This window comes from Ranitomeya imitator, chromosome 10 (assembly GCF_032444005.1).
Source record: "Ranitomeya imitator isolate aRanImi1 chromosome 10, aRanImi1.pri, whole genome shotgun sequence".
Taxonomy (NCBI): domain Eukaryota; kingdom Metazoa; phylum Chordata; class Amphibia; order Anura; family Dendrobatidae; genus Ranitomeya; species Ranitomeya imitator.
The window spans coordinates 40,196,109-40,217,901 of NC_091291.1; the positions used below are offsets into that span (position 1 = coordinate 40,196,109).

Consider the following 21,793-nt stretch of genomic DNA (forward strand, 5'->3'; position numbering starts at 1 on the left):
AATCCGTGATTGATTAGGACCGCCCTATTGACTGCTTAACTCAGAATTAGCAGGGATTTTAATAAATATAATACAAATAAGGGTATGTGCACAAAAGTTTTTAAAAAGTTTTTGGGAGCAAAACTATCCAAAACTAAGTTTAGGTTTGTGCACACGGCGTATTTTTCAGTTGAAATGGTTTTTTAAAAAAATAACAATGCACAGCAATGTCAAACCAACATTGCTGTGCACAGGATCCACCTTAGGTCAGTTCTTCTCATTGCTTCAGGGTTTGGAAACAATTAAGCATTTAAAAGAATAGTTGATATGCGGATTCTTCAAGTGTTTTTTGCCGGGAAGCTATCTGCATTTCAAAGTACGAGTGATGGCAATGCAAGAATAATGGCGAAACCGCTTTGGGAAAACAACCGCCGCCGGTTTCCTGAAGCATCTTTGCATGGGAATACTTGCTGTTTGCGCCAGCATCATGCACCGTGTGCACATAGCCTTTCTGCATTAGTTTCTGCTCCAAAAACTCAGCAAAAATACTATGTGCACAACCTAAGATGTCTTTTAAACGGCGAAACATCTGGTCTTTTTTTTTTTTACCTCTTAAGCATTTTTAGAAAACAGAAGTCACTGAAAAGCATTAACATGAGTGCAGCAAGTCACTTTTTTACATAGAAATGCATGTGTTTTTTCCTTTGCGTGTTTCCCCATAGGTTTGTCAGGCGGTTACCACCTGAAAAAGGCGTCGCGTGCACATAGCCTTATACTGAATCTTTCCCCACACACCTATATATGATTCTGCTCAGCTTCTTCTCCTCTATAATATTCGGCAGGCAGGTTAGACTACATGTGCAATGTGACAGGTTCCCTTTATATCTTTTTCGGAACAGGTCAGTTTGCATTTCTTGAATGATATGAAGTCAGCAAAGGTGAAACACAATAGAAAGATTTGCTTATAAACAAGAGTCTGGAAAAAAAGTTAAAGAAAAGCAAACACTGCCTGAAACAGACAAAGGCATTGTAGCCGGAGAAAGGTCCATGACTATTTTCTTCTTCCTCATCACTTCTTGCAGACTCGCGAACCATTCAACAAGCATTAGATATTGGCAGTCAGAGCTAAAACAGGATCACAGCAGCAAACTAAAGCAGCCATCCAACACACTGTTCTCTTTTTTATAGTCGTTTTTTTTTTTTTTTTTTAATTCTTTCGTACATCACAACCAGAGCGGTCATCCCTCCTGAGCTCCTGTCTGAAGCAATTCAGAAATATGGTTTGCAGCAGCAACATGGACCATAGATAACAATAGTTTGGATACGTTCAATGACTTCTATGAGACAGTGTTGCGGGCATGTTCAAAGATCTGTGCAGAGGTCATTACGCAGGGAGGGGGAGGAGGTGAGCTGTCACTATCCCTTATTGTGAATAGTGGATCATGTGTTATCTATATTTAGACATTACATTTTGGTGTAATCCTGTGTGATAATACTGTATACTTTTGTATTTTTTTTTTTTAAACCCTATTGATAATTTCCAGGGTGGGCTGAGAGTGTTCCCTGGAGGAATGGACATAAACTTCCCCAGAAATGATTGCAACTGTGATGGAGTCTGCAAAACAGGAAGTGTGAGTCTGTTACGATTAACATTTTTTTTTCTTAATGCAATAAGTTTTGGAAGAAAAAAAAAAAAAAACACCTTTACCAAAAAACTCAAACAATATGTTTAAGATAAAAGCTTGACTAACAAATCTTTGGCAGATGATTGACAGCCAAATCACATGTAGCAGCACTGGGAAGAGCCGGCCTAGGGCAGTACTGGACTAAGTTTACATTATCTAAGCATTTAGAAGTGATATACTTTTAAATATCCAGCTGGAAATATTAGGGAGGGACTGACTAATCCAGCGCCATCCTATGCAACCTTCTCCCAGGCAATTTACAGGTTAATCATGTCTTTAGCAGCACTGGGAAGAGCCGGCCTAAGGCGGTACCGGACTAGTTTTGCTAGCAATAATATGTTTTAAATACCCAGCTAGGGACATTAGGGATGGACCTGATTAATCTGGCACCGCAACCGGCCACATTCTCCTAGTGCTGATGAAGGTAATCAACAGGGTAATCACCTCTAACAGCGCTGGGAAGAGCTGAGCTGATATGGTACTGGAATAATCTCTTCCTGTGCTGCTAGAGATGATTGACAGGTCTCTCCCTATGTACATGTCAATCAGTAAGTGCTATGAACCATGGCAGGACCTTCGAAGCATTTGTAGGGGGTATGGTAAAGTGTGTTATTGTCTTTGCTTCTTGTCCCGGTGCTGTATGTCATCAGTGTTTGCGTATAGGTTTACATATGATGGTATTGCTATACGATTTAAGTGTACCACCTCTTATACAATGGTACTGCTACACAATCAAGTGCATTACCATGTCTTGTTCTGCTAAATGTATATATTGTTATTTGGTGTGCCTGTTAAATAGGGAAAGCGTAGTACAGTAGTTTTGTCACTAGATGGGGGCATTTTGGTACACCTAGGTTAGCATGGTTGTGGATCAGTGTACATATTACTAGTTAATGTAGAAGGGGTAAGCTGCAGCTAGAGAGGGAACATTTCCTTATACAGTTCAAAAGGGCCCCAGCCCCCTGACAGTCCACACTGGCTTAAGTGCCCAGGACATTAGCAGCTACCATGCAACATTGTTTGACTATGAGGAGAGAGCTCCGCCATCCACAGCATCAGGCCAGAAAAGCGGAGGCCAGCACAGAAGAAAGAAGGAAAGAAGACAATACACAGACACAGGTAGCCCTAGAATGTGGCAACTTAAAGCTTGGGCAGATGTCCTCAGTACCTGGGCGAAACGGTGGCTGAGGCAGAACTCAGAAGCAGTGACCTGGGAGCAGGACAGCACTGGGACTTCACAGAGCACAATACTGAAGGGCAGGTCACTCGTCAGGTGGCAACTAGCTTCGGAGGTGGAAACTCTTGTCTGGGGCAAAGCAGACCAAGGAAGGCCTAACCAAGGCAGAGCTGAATTGGGAGGACACTAAGAACCCGTGCGGCACGGTCCGACCCTGGTATGCGTTATGTGAAAGGAAGGAAGGTGCAGGGAGAGAAGAGGAAATGTGTAATGCGGATCCTGCTGTAATTGCTGTGAAGAGTCTGGATGTGCTGTGTAAAAGCGAACAAAGTTGTTGATTTGAAAGTTGAAAAGGACTGTGTCTCAATCTTTATTACACTGACTGATGGGAACCCACAGCGAAACAGATGCGACCCTGACGGTGCAGAGAATGGAGCCACAGGAACACAAAGTGATGGACAATGTTTTCATGTAATGGGGGGCCAGGACACAGATACACCAGAGTGTTTGGCCATGATTACTGCCCTTGTCCAGCCTCTTACACATATATGCCGGTGTGTTTCACAGAAAAATATCCCAGCCTGCAATCTTGCAGCCTGGCTCCGATTCATGCCACCCGTTGAATTTAGTGATAGGTTCCCTTTAATAGAAAACATCACCCCATATCTCCATGGGCAGGCGAGTTAGTTGGACTTTGCACTCCCTACACTCAGCATAATACACCACAGGCTTCTTGCATCCCAGGATTTCCCTCCCACCAGCCCAGAAGTCAATACTGGAACAATAGGAGAGTTTTCTAACAATGTAATTAGGGAAAGGAATGCAAGATGGGAGCTCTGAGGGCGTTCTGTAAACAGGAGCTCATTCCTTCAGGAACACACCTAAATACACAGTGGGCGAGAGGTCTCAGAAGAAGACAGTAAGAACGCATGCATGAAGACCAGTCTGGTTCCCTTTGCCGAAGTGGTCGATTTCTCGCAACTTTTACAAAAATAGTAAATAGCTTTCATGAGAAGCCAAACTGACCCAAAACTCCAAAAATTCCAATGCATCTTGGTTTCAGCTTCTAGTTTTGCCACGACAAAAATGAAGACTATACGAAAATGAAAAATGAGAAACAGCGAGAAGTTGGACCTCCAGCAATACTGTGATCGTTCATTATTTCTATGGAAAAATACGTAGTTTGGATTCTGCAATTAGCAGATTCCATTTTAATGTGAAAAATATTTTTCACATTTTTTCGATATGTTTTGTGCCAGTGTGATGTCTAGCAGCTAGTGATGAGCGAGTATACTCGTTTCTCGGGTTTTCCCGAGCACGCTCTGGTAACCTCCGAGTATTTGTTAGTGTTCGGAGCAGGGGCGGATTATAAGAGGGTCAATCTGGGCGGTAGCCCAGGGCCCAGTGGTGTGGGGGGCCCTTGGCTACCGCACAGATTGCCCGCCGCCATCAGGGCATTACTGCCCTGACTGGTGTATCATTTATGGGCCCAGTGGGCAGAGAGAGGGGGCCCGCATCGGGCCCCATCTCACCTGCTCACCGGGCCCCTACCGGCGCTGCGGCAGTTTCCTATTGACGTGCGGGCGTGCGCCCGCAGGTCAATAGTTAACAGCCGCCAGCCAATTGGAGGCTGGCAGCTGAAGTTGGCCACAGGCGCAACGCACACGTCGCCGGCGTCTGACGTCATTGTCAGTCGCTGGCGAGTGCGCGCTGCTGTAGGGAGCTCACCGCCTAGAGCGCTGGTCAGGTGAGGAGAACTCTGTTTGTTTTTCTTTTTTTTTGATAACCTGATGGCAATCCGGGCGGGCCAGAATGCTGGACAGTCAGTGACACTGTCTGACTGGGGGTAATATGCTGGGCACACTGTCTGGGGGCAATGCTGGACACTCTGGGGCAATATGCTGACATACTGGGGCAGATTGTTGAACACACTGTCTGGGGCAATGCTGGACACACTGGGGCAGATTGCTGGACACTGGGGCAATATGCTGGACATACTGGGGCAGATTGCTGGACACACTGGGGGTAATATGCTGGACACACTGGGGGTAATATGCTGGACACACTGGGGGTAATATGCTGGACACACTGGGGGTAATATGCTGGACACACTGGGGGTAATATGCTGGACACACTGGGGGTAATATGCTGGACACACTTGGGGTAATATGCAGGACACACTGGGGGCAGGACTGGAGGCATGGTCAGAATGTAGATACGGGGCTGTTATGACCTGGTGGTTAGGAGCACCCGGAATGACCTGATCGTTAAACCTCATACAGGACGAGCTCTGGGATGTGGGAGCTCTGCTGACTGCAAGCCCTAATCCTATCACACACACTAAAAATAGCCGTGGAGCGCTCCTGACCAGACCTAAGCGCCTCGTCACAGCCTCAGAGCCAGCTAGCCCTAGAGATAGAAAATAAAGCCTACCTTGCCTCAGAGAAATTCCCCAAAGGTAAAGGAAGCCCCCCCACATATATTGACTGTGAGAAAAGATGAAAGTCACAAACGCAGAAATGAAACAGGTTTCAGCAAAGGGAGGCCAGACTTACTAAATAGACAGAGGATAGGAAAGGTAACTTTGCGATCAGCACAAAAACCTACAAAAGACCACGCAGAGTGTGCAAAAAGGACCTCCGCACCGACTCACGGTGCGGAGGGGCCACTCTGCATCCCAGAGCTTCCAGCTAGCAAGACAAAATCATGATAACCAGCTGGACAAGAAAACAGTGAACAAATAATGACAATCAGGAACTTAGCTTCTGTAGAAGAAGGCAGGTCACCAGAGAGATCCAGGAGCGAACTGAACCAATGCAAAAACATTGACAGCTGGCATGTAGTAACGATCTGAGGGAAGTTAAATAGAGCAGCCAACCAAAGGATAAACCACTTCACCTGTGTAAGGAACCTCAGAAGCAGCAGCTTCACTCATAGCCACCAGAGGGAGCCCATAGACAGAACTCGCCGAAGTACCATTCACGACCACAGGAGGGAGCTCGACAACAGAATTCACAACACGGGGCATGATTGGAGACACGGAGCAGAATGAAAGACATGGGGCAGGATTGGATCATGGGGCTGGATGGATACGATGGAGACAGATAGAGCAGGATGGGGAGATCATGTGGGGTAGAATGGATACTCATGAGGGCAGGATGGGAGAACATATGGCTTGAGCCAGGAATGAGATAAACGGGGCCAGGATGGGGAATATTATTACCATAGGGGCTAATTAAGGGATATTATTACTGCAGTCATGTATTTATTTTATTTTTTGAGTATACGGTTTTAAATGGGGGGGCGGTCCTGTTACTGTGTAGAGTGACACTATATAGCCTATTTTTCTTCATGTGGTGTAATGTAGAAGTTGTGAAAAATTAAGTAATGTGTTCTGCAAGCGGAGCTCGAGATAACTTATTTCCTGCAGAAATGAGTCCTGGCTGGAAGAAATGATGGCGGTCTGTGCTGGATGGAAGACGAAGGACTTCACCTAGAGACGTCACTTGTGAGTCAGTGTTACCTATACACTGACACTATACACTGTATACTATATACAGAGGTCCTGTGTACAATGTCACCAGTGATCACTGTATTACCTATACATTATATACAGAGCTCCTGTGTAGAATACCACCAGTGATCGCTGTATTACCTCTACACAGACACTGCATACTAAGTACAGATCTCCTGTGAATACTGGCACTTATGGTGATAGTATTGTGTTTTGTTTTGTTTTTTTATTACTGATCAGTATTGTAGTATTCAGTCACTATGTGGTGGTAATATGTGGTCTGGAAATGGTGTTGCGGTATTTGTCCCTTGTATGTGCTATTTGGTCACCAAGTGGTGGTAATATGTGGTCTTGACATGGTTCGGTGGTATTTGTTCCTTGTATGTGATATTGGTCAAAATATACCTAAATTGTATTGCATATTTTAACAAATATTTAATAGGTTACAGTAGAGTAGGGCCCGGCCATTTTTCTGGAATAATCTGGTTCAGGTATATCATGACCCCCATCACATGACCCCCATCACATGACCCCCATCACATGACCCCCATCACATGACTGGGGGGGGCACAGTGTCTGAACAGCCCGGGGCCCTGGCTACCCTTAATCCACCCCTGCTAGGAGGTCACCCAGGCGTGCTCGGGAAATCTCGAGCAACGAGAATATTCGCTCATCACTACTAGCCGCCTTTGCTGCACAGACATACAGTATATAGGATCCGTTCTGTGCAAAACAACTGGAAAGGCAGCAGCCCTGTGACAACGCCTGTCAGGGGTACGGTGTGCGGCGTGTCCACAGGTTACTCGGAGGTTTGTTTGAGTTTCTATTTCATACGCTGCCAACACCTACAATCCTTCACTTTCAAGTGTGCAAGTAACATACTCTGAGTGCAGCAGGGATACGACACCAAGTGACATGGTGGTTTCTATTGTTATGTATATACACACTCATGCTATGCATACATATTAAGGGTACTTAAAGGGGTTGTCCACCTCCCAAAAAAATTACATTTAGATCTGTTCAAGGTGTAGTTAGCCAGTCCCCTTCACACAAGGCACTGATGGCATGCAGATACATCTGAAATCTTAAAAATGGGGTACCTTTAAAATTAAAAGTATAATACTAGTGATATTTGGTCACCTGTAAAATCATGGTACGCTTAAAGTGTCCATTTTGGGATAAAGTTATGAGACTGTAGCCGTGACTGACAAATGGTTGAAATTCTACGATCACCACAAAATTATTGCGGCTTGAGGGACAAATTGAGATTCCAGATAAGGCGACAACCCAGATAAGGCGAGATTAAAATAAGTAAATAAGTGCAACTCTGTATGATTTGCCATAAAGTATATTGCAGGTAGGCGTGTGATGAGTACATATACTGTAGCGTATCAGATCCAGTACACCTGGGGTATGCATTGTTCACCCAAGTGCACCTATAAATACTCAGATCTGCTGTCGGGGACCAATGCAAGTATCAATCAGAATATAGCACTGAACAGGGTCATAGTTTTGTGACAGAAAATTGGAGGGTTCTGCTAGGGTTCAATCCTCAGGTAGCTGCATAGAAACACCACTTCTGCATCACCTCTTTATTTCCTATCTGCAGTGGTCATAACCTGAAGGTCATGAACCCCAATGCAAAATCTCCAACAGGGTCCCCAACTATCACAGGTCTGTAATAGTAGTGGTCATCTCATATTGGTCCCCTCTACCCACCAGGCTACTCCTGCACCCATCGTAGTTTCCCCCCTGCCTACCTGTATAGGACACACTCGCTCCTCCAGTAAGTGTAAGATAACATCCTATGTTATATGTACAGGGTGGGGACTGCAAGTACGAGCGGAGATGAAAACAAGCTGTATATAGCATACTCTGCACACCCATGCCCTAACAGTTATTGCCAAATATATGACCATCTATACTGTATATGATGCACTAAAAATATTAATCATTGGGGTATTTACCTGGGGCAGGTTGAGTGTACGGCTGATTCCCATACAAGACTGACTTCTCTTTCCTCCTGGTTTCTGCGTCTTGTCAGGCGGCTGTACAAGCACGACCTGGCTGTTGTCTGGCAGAACCAGTTTGTCTTGTGACAGATGAGGCCCAGGATTTGGCACGATTACTCAAGCCGAGAGTAAGTGCGCTTCTTGTAGGAGGTTTGCAAAAAGGTGTTTAGTAGTCTAAAAAGGAAATGTGAACCCCCAATATATTAGACTGCAATGTGGGGGACTATAGGGTCAGACCTCACCGCCCCTACTTCATTACAGGTCTGGAAAACCCATGAAGGCACTATACCCCAAACTGCAGCAATAGATACAACATGGCCTACTGATCGTAGCAAGGTAGTCACACAGCTCCGATGCCTGAGGGGTGTCACTATGGACCCCAAGGCAAATATTTTACCCATCCACCAGCTGGTTGTTTGGATGCATGGACCCTAGTCTTTCGACTCAAGTCCCATTTCTGCTCCATACACAAGTATTTTGCCTCCATTGTTGCCCTCTCGTTGTGCCACCACAGAGTTGTAATGCCTCACTTTAGATCTCCTTATTGTAGTAATGTCACCATTTTTGCCCACACATGTAATGTTCCTCTCTGTCCCCTTTTATTAAAAGGTTTGGCTTACAAAAGACGTCACTTATTAAAGTGCTCCGTTTACGCCAAATGAAAAACAAACTCTGAAAATAAAAGTAACACCAATCTAAAATCATGTACAGACAATGTACACTGTACCCGGTATACGTAGACATGAGGGCACCAAGACAAGGTGGGCTTCTGGAATCAGATATTTAGGAGTATAGTGATAGGAATGGCCTTCTTGGGGTTTGGAAAGATCTTTGCTTATTTTGGGTGCTGATCAATTGAGTAACGAGGTGGCTAGTTGTCAATCACTAGAAGATATGGTTGGAGAAGGAGGCTTCCCAGGAGACTGCCCATAAATCATTCCCTGGAGAGCCTGCATCGGGTACATGTGAGCAATAGAGGGACAGGGGAGGTAATGAGAAGGTGCAGTGGCCACGTCCTTCCCACGTCACTCAGTGCAGGCAACATCCACGATTCTTCGAATTGATGCGAGGGCTATAAATCTGGGGTCTCCACCATTTCAGCACTTTGAGCATAACTGCCTATTTGTTGGAGTTGCCAGGTGGGAATGGCAGACTCCTATCTCTATGGTCACTGTGTAGGTTGCACCCCCTGAGATGGCCATCGTTTCTCCACTGACATCACTGGTACCTGTGTCACAAAAGAAGCCACCACTGAGCGTCATCTATCACATATAGACCCCCGTGCATATCTCACAGTTTCTTCTACTGGATGCCTCTGTATACAATAGTGAGGTCTGTTGTGCTTTTACAGAACACAAAAACAAATGGGAACCCCCCCCAGGTATGACCACCCAACGGATGCTTTTTTTAGTGTCAGTCTGAAAAATGAACGTTTATGGACCCACGAGTCTAAATTCTGTGGTGGCGTCAGTCTGCACCAGAAGAAAGCACCATTTATAATTTGCTACGGAGTTCTTCTTACTTGGCTGATGCCAATTAGAGATCAGTAAAAATATTCTCGGAATCCTGGTGTAGCTTCAGTGGTGGAACGTCATGGTAAGCATATCAGGGTCCTGTGAACTTTCCATTTGAATGCCGCCATCCTGGGCGCCTTTGGTATTTACAAGTCACCCTCGACGCACGTCACATTTTATGACTTTTGCAAGGACCCCCGATTACTGGCCGGGGAAACTCACAGGATCTTTTTGCCTAACTGTTAGGCCAACAAAGAACAACCGTCTTAGAAAATATGGAGTCAAAGTAAATTGCAAAGCCATCCTCCGCTTATAGTATGCTCTTAAAAAGAGAACCAAAACCTTGGCCTAAACTGGTCCCGCACCAGAAGCATCCACATGGTTGGCAGGGACATCGTACCCGTTTTACACTAGAGTTGTTCCGTGGTCTGCCAGTGAATAACACTCCACCCTGCGTCATGAAGCAACGCCAGCAAACATCATAAATGAGCATATCCTGTGCTATAATTAGGGGGATCAGCACAGAATATGTGTGAAGGTGAATGGATGTGATGGAAAAGTGTCCTTTTATGTCTAATACTAGAGTTTTTATACCACCAAGTAAGGGTGCAATATAGATACTGTGCCCAGAAATAATCAGGATGATCTCGGACATAACTTTATTCAGGTCACACGGGCATCAGCATATATAAAAGATAGCCAAACAATTCAGAGCGATAGATTTCAATTACATTTGCAAACATATCCGATATCTAAGCAAGAACAGTCAGCAATATATCCATGGCTGACAGCCAGATCGGTCATTTAAAAATCAATATAAAGAAACGTGAGCAGCACAGAAAGAAGAGGGCTAAAGGGATCAGCTCGTCAGTATGCCGCAATTCTCGGCAGGTCTGCAGCAGAACACATGGGAAATAACAGGAGTCGCCACCACTATGAGATATATGAGGGTCAGAATCCTATTATCGGGGTGATCTCCAGTATTCCATGGATAGATCTCTTTATGTACCCAACACGGTTAAAATAAAATAAAAAAGTCAGATAAATGTAATATTACTGGTGCAATGTATTTTTTTTTTAACTTCCACGTGGTCCACAAATTGTTTTTCCTCCAGTTGCAGGATGAAGCGCATTTTCAGGACAGGAGCATCATAAATTTGGCATTCATTCTTCCCTATTCTTATGGTCATTAAAGTTTTGTTTTTTGTTTTTTTATTTGGAAATTATATGTTCTTCCTTGCGTATTCGTGTTCTAATGTCTCATTCTTTCTGTGCTTTTTGCATAGAGCTGGTTTTCATGCAAATGGCCGGTATTATGGCTCAGTGTTATGGTGGTCTCGGTGCTGTCATACAGATTACATTGCAAACATGAATGTGCGAATGCAACTCTGCCCACTTCACATTGCTGCAAAGCTTTCCTACCTGTTTACTTTATAGGTTTACCCTTCAACAGTGCCGGCGGTAACCAGGCCGGGGTGTGTCTAGTGTAATTCAAGCCAATTATCAATTTCACGTGGCAAATTAGTTGACTATAACTAAATTGCCCATAGTGCTCTCTTTACAGTGGCAAGATCATATAACAAAAGCTGAAAGATAATCGTAAACGAACGTTCTTCAAAATGCTCATCTCATGATTATAGTGCAGTGTAAACAGGCTGACAATCACCTGATGGAAGGGCAAAATGCTGTATTTTCAAGTGAAATGATCTTTTGCACAGCGCAAAAAATCAATCAATCATTCTCGGCAGCACATTGTTCTGTGTAAACAGGACTCAGGCTGCCATGGTTCTCGGCAGCGTATGTATACTGACCGAATTATTACAAGTTTAAAATTTCCAGTTATAACCATGCGATTAAAGTTGGGATCTATCCTACTTCTACGCCCTATAGAACACCACCCAGAAATATCAGCCAAAGCGGCAATATGCTTTTTTTTTGCCATATATTAACATTTTCATGGTCTTTAGGGACTGAAAAAGTTGGCGACTGAGCAAAGTTTCCAACACTCTGCAAACGGTTGGGACTCTCCAAAATTTTCGGAAAAAAATTCCGGCATATTTAGTCTGCAAAGTTTTGGGGGGGGTCTAGATACGTGCTGCCCAAAATTGGGTATTCTTTTTATTTCTGGCATTCATGCAATGATTCTATGTGCAAGACATAAGTGTTTCTATTTTACCAACCAAGAGGTTAGAAACTATGGTGGACTCTCTAAGGTGGTTATCGCTCCTTTTTCTCATTCTAGAATCGGAAACTATTGGAAAGACTTGAGGACAACTCAAGGACTTCTACTCACAGGAGATTTTTATAATTTAATGGTTAGTGCTAAGTAATGATTTACATAAAGGGACATAATCTGCTGCACTTTCCGCAACACGTCTGTAAATATTAGATGGAGAACTCTTACAAAGATTAATCCGCGGCCGTTCATGTGTATAACCGTGGTGACCCCGACCAAATGATGAGCTTGACTATTCTCAGCTCTGCACAGTCTTAGGACCCGCGCCTTCCTCCGTTACTATGTACCGCCACATTTGTAGGGTTCGGTGTAGCCATATTTATTGAGGACTTGGCAGGACACCATTATTTAGAGAACGTCTTATTTTGTTAGTGTAACACTTTCCAAGCAGAAGAAATCCGGAGACACAAGATATTTATTCTCCAGTGTTTGCACAAAGACAAAGCACATTCCACATCCTACCCGGAGAGGAAGTTACCGTCCTTGTATAGTGACTTAATGCCTCCTTATAGCGCCAAACCACAGCCATTCCAATGGTCACATATCTGAGGCTGATACAATGAGGGCTTCCATCTTTATGTTCTACCAAATAAAGGTAATATGTGATTTTTAAGGTTTTGCTAGGAGCACCCTTGGTGTAGTTGAGCAGTTCAGAGGTCCTTCTAACCAATTTGTTTTCCATGTATCTTCACCGCCTCCCTGATTTTCCCCCGGCTTCATCAGCGCACTGCACATACCTAGTGAGGCAGCGAGGATGTAGAACACCGCCAGCCACGAGATTTGCAGTACCGGCAGTCATGGCTGGCTGTGTCCTACATCACCGCTGCCTCAGTGGGCATGTGCAGTGCGCCGATGAATAAACATGATTAATGGGGCGATCAGGGTGAAGAAAAAGCCCCCTTGAATAGTCACCTACTGATTTTCATGTCCCTGACTAAATTATATAAATTATTTTATGGAGAATTAGTTAAGCATAAAACTGAAAAAAAGTGGCTGGTTGGAAGCAGTGTAAAGAGTGGGATAAAGACATGGGACCGGTTTGTGGGACACGGGGAAGCCTTCAGGTTCTCTTTAAATAAAGTTTAACCCCTTCCCGATACTTTGACATCCTATTACATGGTCACAGAGATGCACTTAAAGGGGTTCTCTCTGTTGAAAACAAGATATAAATGTCTACAGGATAGGTGACAACTAGTGATGAGCGAGTATACTCGTTGCTCAGGTTTTTCCCGATCACGCTCCAGTGATCTCCGAGTATTTGTTAGTGTTCGGAGATTTTGTTTTTGTTGATTCAGCTGCTTGATTTACAGCTACTAGCCAGCCTGAGTACATGTGGGGGTTGCCTGGTTGCTATGGAATCCCCACATGTAATCAATCAAGCAGGCTAGTAGTCGCAAATCATCTAGCTGGGACAAGGAAAACTAAATCTCCGAACACAAACAAATACTCGGAGACCACCCGAGTGTGCTCGGGGAAACCTGAGCAACGAGTATATTCGCTCATCACTAGTGACATCTAACTGATTGGTGGTGGTCCGACTGCTGGGACCTGCACCAATTGACAGAATGGGGAACTGTTATCCCTGTAAAGGTGCAGTCAGACAGCCAAATACTTTGCACAGGGATCGGAACGCAATGCTTGACTCCCCCGAGCGTGACAGCTTCATACATTTCCATGCCGCAGTCACGCTTGGGTCTGGAAAGCCTTGGCCTGTCCAAGCATTGCGTTCCAATCTCAGTCCAATTTATATGACCATCTGACTACACACTTAGAATGGAGCATCACGTTCAACCACTGCCCCATTCATTCCCTAATTGGCTGTCGAGTGCCGAGATTCACTTTTTCTGGCTGCCCCATGTTTGATAAATGGAGCGACGGTCGGACGTCTGATCTGCCATTCCGATTTGTAAAGGGGATAAAATAATCTTGTCGGTTCCCTGTTCTGCTTATCAGTGCGGGTCTCAAAAGTCAGACCCAAACCGATAAATTAGTTAGGATAGGTGATAACTAGTTTTAACAGGAGAACCTCTTTAATATAATCCACCATGACTGTGCAGCACAGTTATAGTATGCACACAGTAGATGTGCAGGAGCCACCTGTATTTCATAGGTCTACGCACTGCTCTTTTGGGGACAATGACTGATATTTGCATTTAGCTGTAGTGTGGGCCCCTAGAGTCAATTCTACCTGAGGGCCTTAGGCAACAGATTCAGACACTAGATAGTTTATAGCAAGATATGCTCCAGTAGTAAATTCCAAGTTGTGAAGCCGGAGCAGGAGCCCTGAATGCGGCACGCGTGACTTACATGGGGCTGACGGCAGGTAACCTGTTTACTCGGTAGGAATTATGTGACTATTTGAAGAATGAGTCTTGTATTGCCGATACTGTGTGGCCCCAAGCGGCTACTGAGGACATCCTTCCCTTAGCTAATATTTGAGAAGCACATGACAATCTAAGGCTACGTTCACATTGGCGTTCCGCCAATGTGCGTCGCTGTTGCGCCGGCGACGCAGCGGCGACGCAGCGGCGACGCGCCCCTATGTTTAACATAGGGGACGCGTGCGTTGTTTTGGTGGCGTTTTTCGCCACGTGCGTCGTTTCCGACGCTAGCGTCGGACGCAAGAAAACGCTACATTGTAGCATTTTCTGTGCGTCCGATTTTCGTCAAAAACGACGCACGCGTCGCAAAACGCGCGAGTTTTTGCGCGCGTTTTTACGTGCGCCGCGCCGCCGACGCAGGGCGGCGCAACGCTAGTGTGAACCTAGCCTAATATGTGTTATTTGGAGCAATACAGGGATTGTCGGATTGTATGTTCCTGGCAACCAGGACTGGTCGGATTATGCAAGTCTTCAACAAAAAGGACTGAATTTATTGGATTTTCATGTGCATTTCATAGTGCCCCATACCATAACGCACCCACAATATGGCAGGGAATCCATAGGGTTTGTCTCAAAAATCATGAGCACATTTCTCCTCTGACCACAACATACCCCAAAAAGTCTGCATAAGTTATAAAGTATCAGTCGTGGGGTTTGTACGGTGTCCCAATGTTTGCCTGGGTTTCCTTCCGGTTTCCTGATTTCCTACCACTCCAAAAAAATACTAGTAGGGATTTTGAGCCCCAATTGGGACAGTGATGATGAGGTCTGTAAAGCGCTGCTGAAAATGATGAAGAACAATAAATATTATAGCACTGTAAAAGGTCCGAAGTGGATGGGAACGGACCTTTCACCTCCATAATCGATCTCTAGGATAGCTATGCCACTGACTGCTACAGCACAAAGTCCCACCCAGATTAGGAGAAATGGAAACGTGTTTTCTAATTAACTAAGATCATAGTTCTAAATTTCATTATTACTGTATTTAAAGGGTTATTCTCACAAGCTCTTTTTTTATACAAAGCCCAGTAAAAGCATATTTATTGTTATTATACAGTCAAAGCCCAATATAAGGTTTTTCTTGTAACTTTGTGTCCTAATTTCATCTCTATCTGTCCGTCTGTGCATCCAGGTTCACATAGCAGAAAGGGTGTCCTATTCTTACACTGATAAAACTACATTTCCCAGCAGCACTTGTTTCTCCTCAGTGCTGCAGCCTCCTCCCTCCCCATCTTGTATGCTCTGGACTAGCCCATCCTCTCTGAGATATCATCAAGTTAATCTAAGTGTAGAATTCCCCTTATGTTTCTATGGGTGCTTTGCACCTTTGGAGTACCCTGCCTGACCGATTTTATCTTCAAACATATATATTGCAATGTGGTTTTACATCATTTGCTGGTTCTAGTAAAGCTCAACTCTCCTGCACTCCACAATGGAGCCCATAATAACTAAGTAGAGCAGAGCTGAACTTTGTTGCCTGCTTCTAATGGATCAGAGATGTTAGACTGCAAATGCTGTGTTATTGATGCATATAGCAAAGGATTGTCTTCTGCCATATGCATCACCAGAGAAGCACTTGTAGTTTCACATCACTAAGCGGTCAGCTGTGGGCAAGAAATGTAGTTCTTTACTGCCTGACCCTTACAGGCTCCATTGGAGAATTGAGCTATGAGATAAACAAACTATAAATGATTAAAACATAGCCAGCTATTACGCAAGTGGCAGAAGATAAAATTGTCTAGGCACGGTACTGTACAGAAGCATTGAGACCACAGAGGCATAGAGTGTATTGTAAAGGTAGCACACACAATCAGTGAAAGAGGCAAAGCAGAGCAGTGCTGGCAGGAAGCAGAGAGACAGTGCTGCGCATGATCGACCGGGAGTCCTGGATTTTCAGCAGGATGGTCCCAATGACCACTGGAGGGTAATATGTGCAAAACAGGGCAGACTTAAAAAGGAGTTATATTTGTTCATATGAATAAATATAGGTGTACTTTATTATAAGACCTAATTAGGATTTTGGGGATAACCCTTTACAGGTAATTGGTTTTAAATTAGCACTGTATCAAAACAGAGAAATGTACATTATGATCTGGATGATGATCCGGAAGAACATGTCACCAACTGAAGGGATGCATTCTCAAGATAAGAAACTTCTTACAGCAAAAAGAAATATGAAAGGAATGGAGCAAAACAGGGCGAGGCACATATTTAACACAAAAGTATATCCTCTCCTACCTACGGATAGGCAAACGAAAAATATTTTACATATCAATGCACGGGTTGTATGTAGGAAAACACATTATTGAGGTCCGTATTTCATAGTCTGATTTTCCAGTTAGTGCATGTCCACCCGTGACTTAAATTTGGGGTTTTACTGTAGTCTCTTAATACATCATTTATGTAAAAACAGAGCTTTAGATCTGATGTGCAGCCATAAGTTTAAGTTTCAGAACTAAGGGTTAAGTAACATATTTGTAACCACATTTTTGCAGCAAACTCGCAGCGGCAATAACTGCACTAAATTGTGCAAATATTGCACATAACGCAAAAATCCTGTTGACTTAGCCAAATTTGTGGTGAATGTCTCCAAATTCGCAGCACTGGACAATTTATGCTGCTGATGTTCTTCACTGCAGGTGGATGAGCTTTATAATCAAGTTGAATCTAAAACGCTGGTATTTCAAGAAACATTAATTCCTATGAAGAAGCCTTGACTATAAAATTTCAAAAGTAACAGAAGTAAGCTTATGAGTGCCCCTTAGTGGTGACTATAGGCAGCCTGAATTTTATCATTGCAGGGCAGCTACAAGTGCTTCTCCCTAAATTAGAATATCATCAAAAAAGTTAACGACTTCAATTCTTCAATACAAAAAGTGAAACTCATTATATAGGATCATTACAAACAAAAGTGTTTATTTCTGTTAATGTTGATGATTATGGCTTACAGACAATTAAAACCCAAAAGTCATTATCTCAGTAAATTAGAATAATTAACAAAAAGCACCTGCAAAGGCTTCCTAAGTGCTTAAAAAGGTCCCTTAGTCTGTTTCAGTAGGCTCCACAATCATGGGAAAGACTGCTGACTTGGCAGATTTCCAGAAGGCAGTCACTGACACTCCACAAGGAGGGACACAAAAGGTCATTGCTAAAGAAGCCGGCTGTTCACAGAGTGCCGTATCCAAGCATATTAATGGAAAGTTGAGTGGAAGGAAAAACTGTGGTAGAAAAAGGTCCACAAGCAACCGGGATAACCGCAGCCTTGAAAGGATTGTTAAGAAAAGGCCATTCAAAAATTTGGGGGAGATTCACAAGGAGTGGACTGCTGCTGGAGTCATTGCTTCAAGAGCCACCACACACAGACGTATCCAGGACATGGGCTACAAGTGTCACATTCCTTGTGTCAGCCACTAATGACCAATAGACAACGCCAGAAGCGTCTTACCTGGGCCAAGGAGAAAAAGAACTGGACTGTTGTCAGTGGTCCAAGGTGTTTTCAGATGAAAGTAAATTTTGCATTTCATTTGGAAATCAAGTCCTAGAGTCTGGAGGAAGAGCGGAGAGGCCACAATCCAAGCTGCTGGAGGTCTAGTGTGAAGTCTCCACGATCAGTGATGTTTGGGGAGCCATGTCATCTGCTGGTGTAGGTCCACTGTGTTTTATCAAGACCAAATTCAGCGCAGGCGTCTACCAGGAAATTTTAGAGCACTTCATGCTTCCCTCTGCCGACAAGCTTTTTGGAGATGGAAATGTCATTCTCCAGCAGGACTTGACACCGTTCACGCTGTTAAAAGTACCGATACCTGGTTTACAAACAACAGTATCACTGTGCTTGATTGGCAGCAAACTCATCTGACCTTAACCACATAGAGAATCTATGGAGTATTGTCACGAGGAAGATGAGAGACACCAGACCCAACAATGCAGATGAGCTGAAGGCTGCTATCAAAGCAACCTGGGCTTCCATAACCCCTCAGCAGTGCCACAGGCTGATCGCCTCCATGCCACGCCGCATTGATGCAGTAATTGATGCAAAAAGGAGCCAGACCAAGTATTGAGTGCATTTACTGAACAGTAGGCCAACATTTCAGATATTAAAATAATTTTTAAGCTGGTGTTATAAAGTATTCTAATTTACTGAGATGACGACTTTTGGGTTTTCATTGGCTGTAAGCCATAATCATCAACATTAACAGAAATAAACAAGTGAAATAGATCGCTCTGTAATGACTATATAATAAACGAGATTCACTTTTTGTATTGAAGAACTGAAATTAATTTTGAGAACTGAAATAAATTAACTTTTTGAGGATATTCTAATTTAGAGAGATGCACTTGTAGCAGTTTGAACCCTTAAAGCTTCAGAGGCAGACTTGTCCGGCGTGGTGTCCCTTGCCATAGGTTACTAATTCCACCTCCCTGGCCATAATTGACAGTGCACATAATGGGGCTACAGTAAACAGCGGTCTGTGCAGACTGTCAATCGTGCCCAAGGAGGCGTGATTAAAAGGTCAGATTAGTCCGGGGGAGGAGACACATTCTCTGGACTAGTCCTGTATCCAAGAAGGTCCGTGGCTGATTGAACCCGACAAATTAATTCCAATTCGCAGAATTAATTCCATTAACGTGGCGTAATCAACCGCAGAAATGTACTCCGGTCACTACGTTTCTTTCGCAGACGCTTATCAGTTGAAATTCATTAAGAGTCTCGCGTCCATCTTACTCCAACCCACAATTAATCGAGACTTGATTGCCAGTCTCCAGTGTCCATATGAAACTCGTTAACGCAAAAGTTTTTAAAACTTTGGACCTCATTTGAGCTCAGATATTATGGAGACAATTCCTAATTCTCTCTAGAATTCCCGGCGCAGTCACTAATCATCTGCGTGAAGGAGTCTGAAATGGGACAGCTTTGTACGTTGGCCTCGATTCATCAAGACCTGCGTTTTTCTCACTGGTTTTAATGAGCGGGTATGTTGGAGTCAGACGCTCCTGACTCGTTAAGAGGTGCAAATAGTGAGTTCAAGTGCTCGTGCTCCCAACCCGCATGTTTCACGGCTGTTAGACAGGCACAAATCATGCGGGGATTACCTGACAAACACGGGCATATTTGACAGCAGCGAAACAAGCAGCCGTGGGGATGCAAACATGTCCCTCGAGCACCCGCGATACTCTGCATAGCTGATCACCCTGGGCAAACTCGGGTAACGAGCACTCATTACTATTGCACAATTAATGAATCAGGTGTGCTAAAAAGCAGCACGCACGTTGCCATTAATCTTACTCCAGTCTTTGACTAGAGTAAGATTTCTGGTGTAAGGTATGTCACAGCTTGGCATGAAGTATATAAGCTGTAGCATCAGACCCATACTTCTATATACAGATAATACAGGATCCACCATAGGTCAGTGAACCTCGTCCCCTCCCTGCACAATGATGTCTGCACAGGTCACAGAGCATGCTCACAACACTTTGCTGTAGACATCAATGAACATCTCTATACTATAGTTTCCTTATATCCATTTGACTGATGTAAAGCGAATCTCTAAATGCCGTTAGTGGGTTATTCTGAGGATTGTAGCTCAGAAGTGCACCACTGCCCTAGGTCCCGGATTCCTGCTTTCCAGCGGTCAGTACACTTCTGGTGATTGACAGTTTGGACCAACGATACGGCTGAGTCTCCAGCCCCAACAGTGCACTTTGCCTCTGCACTCGGAGCGGTGCAAGGACCCTGAAACTAGAAGGATCTGATCCAGTTACACATGTAAGCTCTATAGCAAACAGCTCAAGTGCATGCTCCATGCCTAGGAAACCCGCCTCCTATGCAGCAGTGGCCGGTAACCTAGGCAATGAGCGGTACAAAATAGAATTAAAAATCCCTCTGTTCTTGACAATGGGAAGGATTTTTAATAAGGAATAAATTACAAAGTTGTTTGTTTTCAAAAAACACATTGCAATTTTACCAATTACTGATGATGAGAAAATCTCTGAAAGCAACTTAGGAAAAATTGCTGCTACGATAATCATAATAAATAATTGTTCTGAAAAAAAATAAAATGAATCACTATCTGGTATTAGTCAGTAAGCGGGTGCAAGTATTAAAAACTACAGAATTATGTTTGGCCTCGTCAGAACATGGGGCAATTTTTTTGAACATACAAATCATGCAAATTTGCAGAGATAAAGGCAAGAAAAATATCATTTTATCGGCAAACATCACTGATCCAAAAACTTAAATCAGTAAATGTGGTCTTCTCTCTTCTAGTAGAAGCGCCAGTCCACCCTGTGTATCAGTCCCGAAATGAAGAACATTAATGTCTGTATGGTTCTCCACTCATGGACTTTACATTGGAGACCCCCTAAGCTAAGTGCTTAATATGGGAATGGAGGACGGTGATAGACAGTCATGCACGTACACCTATTGATACAGTAATTATAGACCAGAGATCTGTCCCTGTGACGGGTGTGACGAGCTCGTCCTTCCGGTTCTAATTATTTCCTAGACCATCATGACAGACCTCGTGTTCGTAATTACACATGGAGAGACTTGATAGTCTTGATTTTCTAGTAACTGATCTTTTAGATCAGAAGGCAAAACTAAACTCCCCCATCAACAATGCAAGGCTAAAGTGAATGCATACAGGTCAGCTATCTATCTAGGGTTAGGGTCCTCAGCCCCAGCACAGAGAGCCTGGTACGTAACAGTCCCTGTGCGGGGGAAATATATTGTCCGAGCTTTCCAACGAGCTATGTGTGGACCACCTGGTCATATTCAATATAAAGAAAGGTGGAGGCAATGCCTTTAAAATGTTACCGTCCTGGTCGGATTGATTCACAGGACTCTGGACCATTGGTAGGTCAATGTTCTGTGACCGCTGACCTTACAGGACACAGAGAGCGGCTTTTGATTAGCGGGGTTGGCGTATCATGCAGCAATAATGACTTCGTACCAGCCCAGCTAATCAAAAGTTGCATCGAGGCATCCTGGAAGGTAAGAGATTTGCGAACCTCCCGTCCAGTGGCCACAAACTACTGACAGGGTTGGACTGGCCCACCAGAGAATCGGAGAATCCTCCGTTGGGCCCTGGCATCTCATTCAGGAGAGTTCATAGTGCAAACCTTGAAGTCGCTATGGGGCTCTTCAGTGGGGGAGAAAGGTGGGCCCTCAAAATAAAATCCTCTGGTGGGCCCAATGTTCTTCAGTCTGACACTGATACTGACCGTGCCAATGGACCGTAGTCCCGAGAATCAACTCGCCCATCTCTAGATACCAGTTCATGGTCCATCCATGTAAA

General features: G+C 44.1%; 1 protein-coding gene across 2 annotated transcripts in view; it reads right to left on the reverse strand.

Moving 5' to 3' along the window:
* The window catches only part of EPS8L1 (EPS8 signaling adaptor L1), a 76,981-nt gene that overhangs the window by 27,572 nt on the left and 27,616 nt on the right, over positions 1-21,793 (reverse strand). Inside the window, exon 1 of one of the 2 annotated variants that reach the window (XM_069742399.1) lies at positions 8,323-8,424. The exons of the other annotated variant lie outside the window; for it this stretch is intronic. The gene's annotated coding sequence lies outside the window, so the exon portion shown is untranslated. Of the gene's footprint in view, positions 1-8,322; positions 8,425-21,793 lie in introns of those variants that run through there. 2 annotated transcript variants of the gene reach the window in all.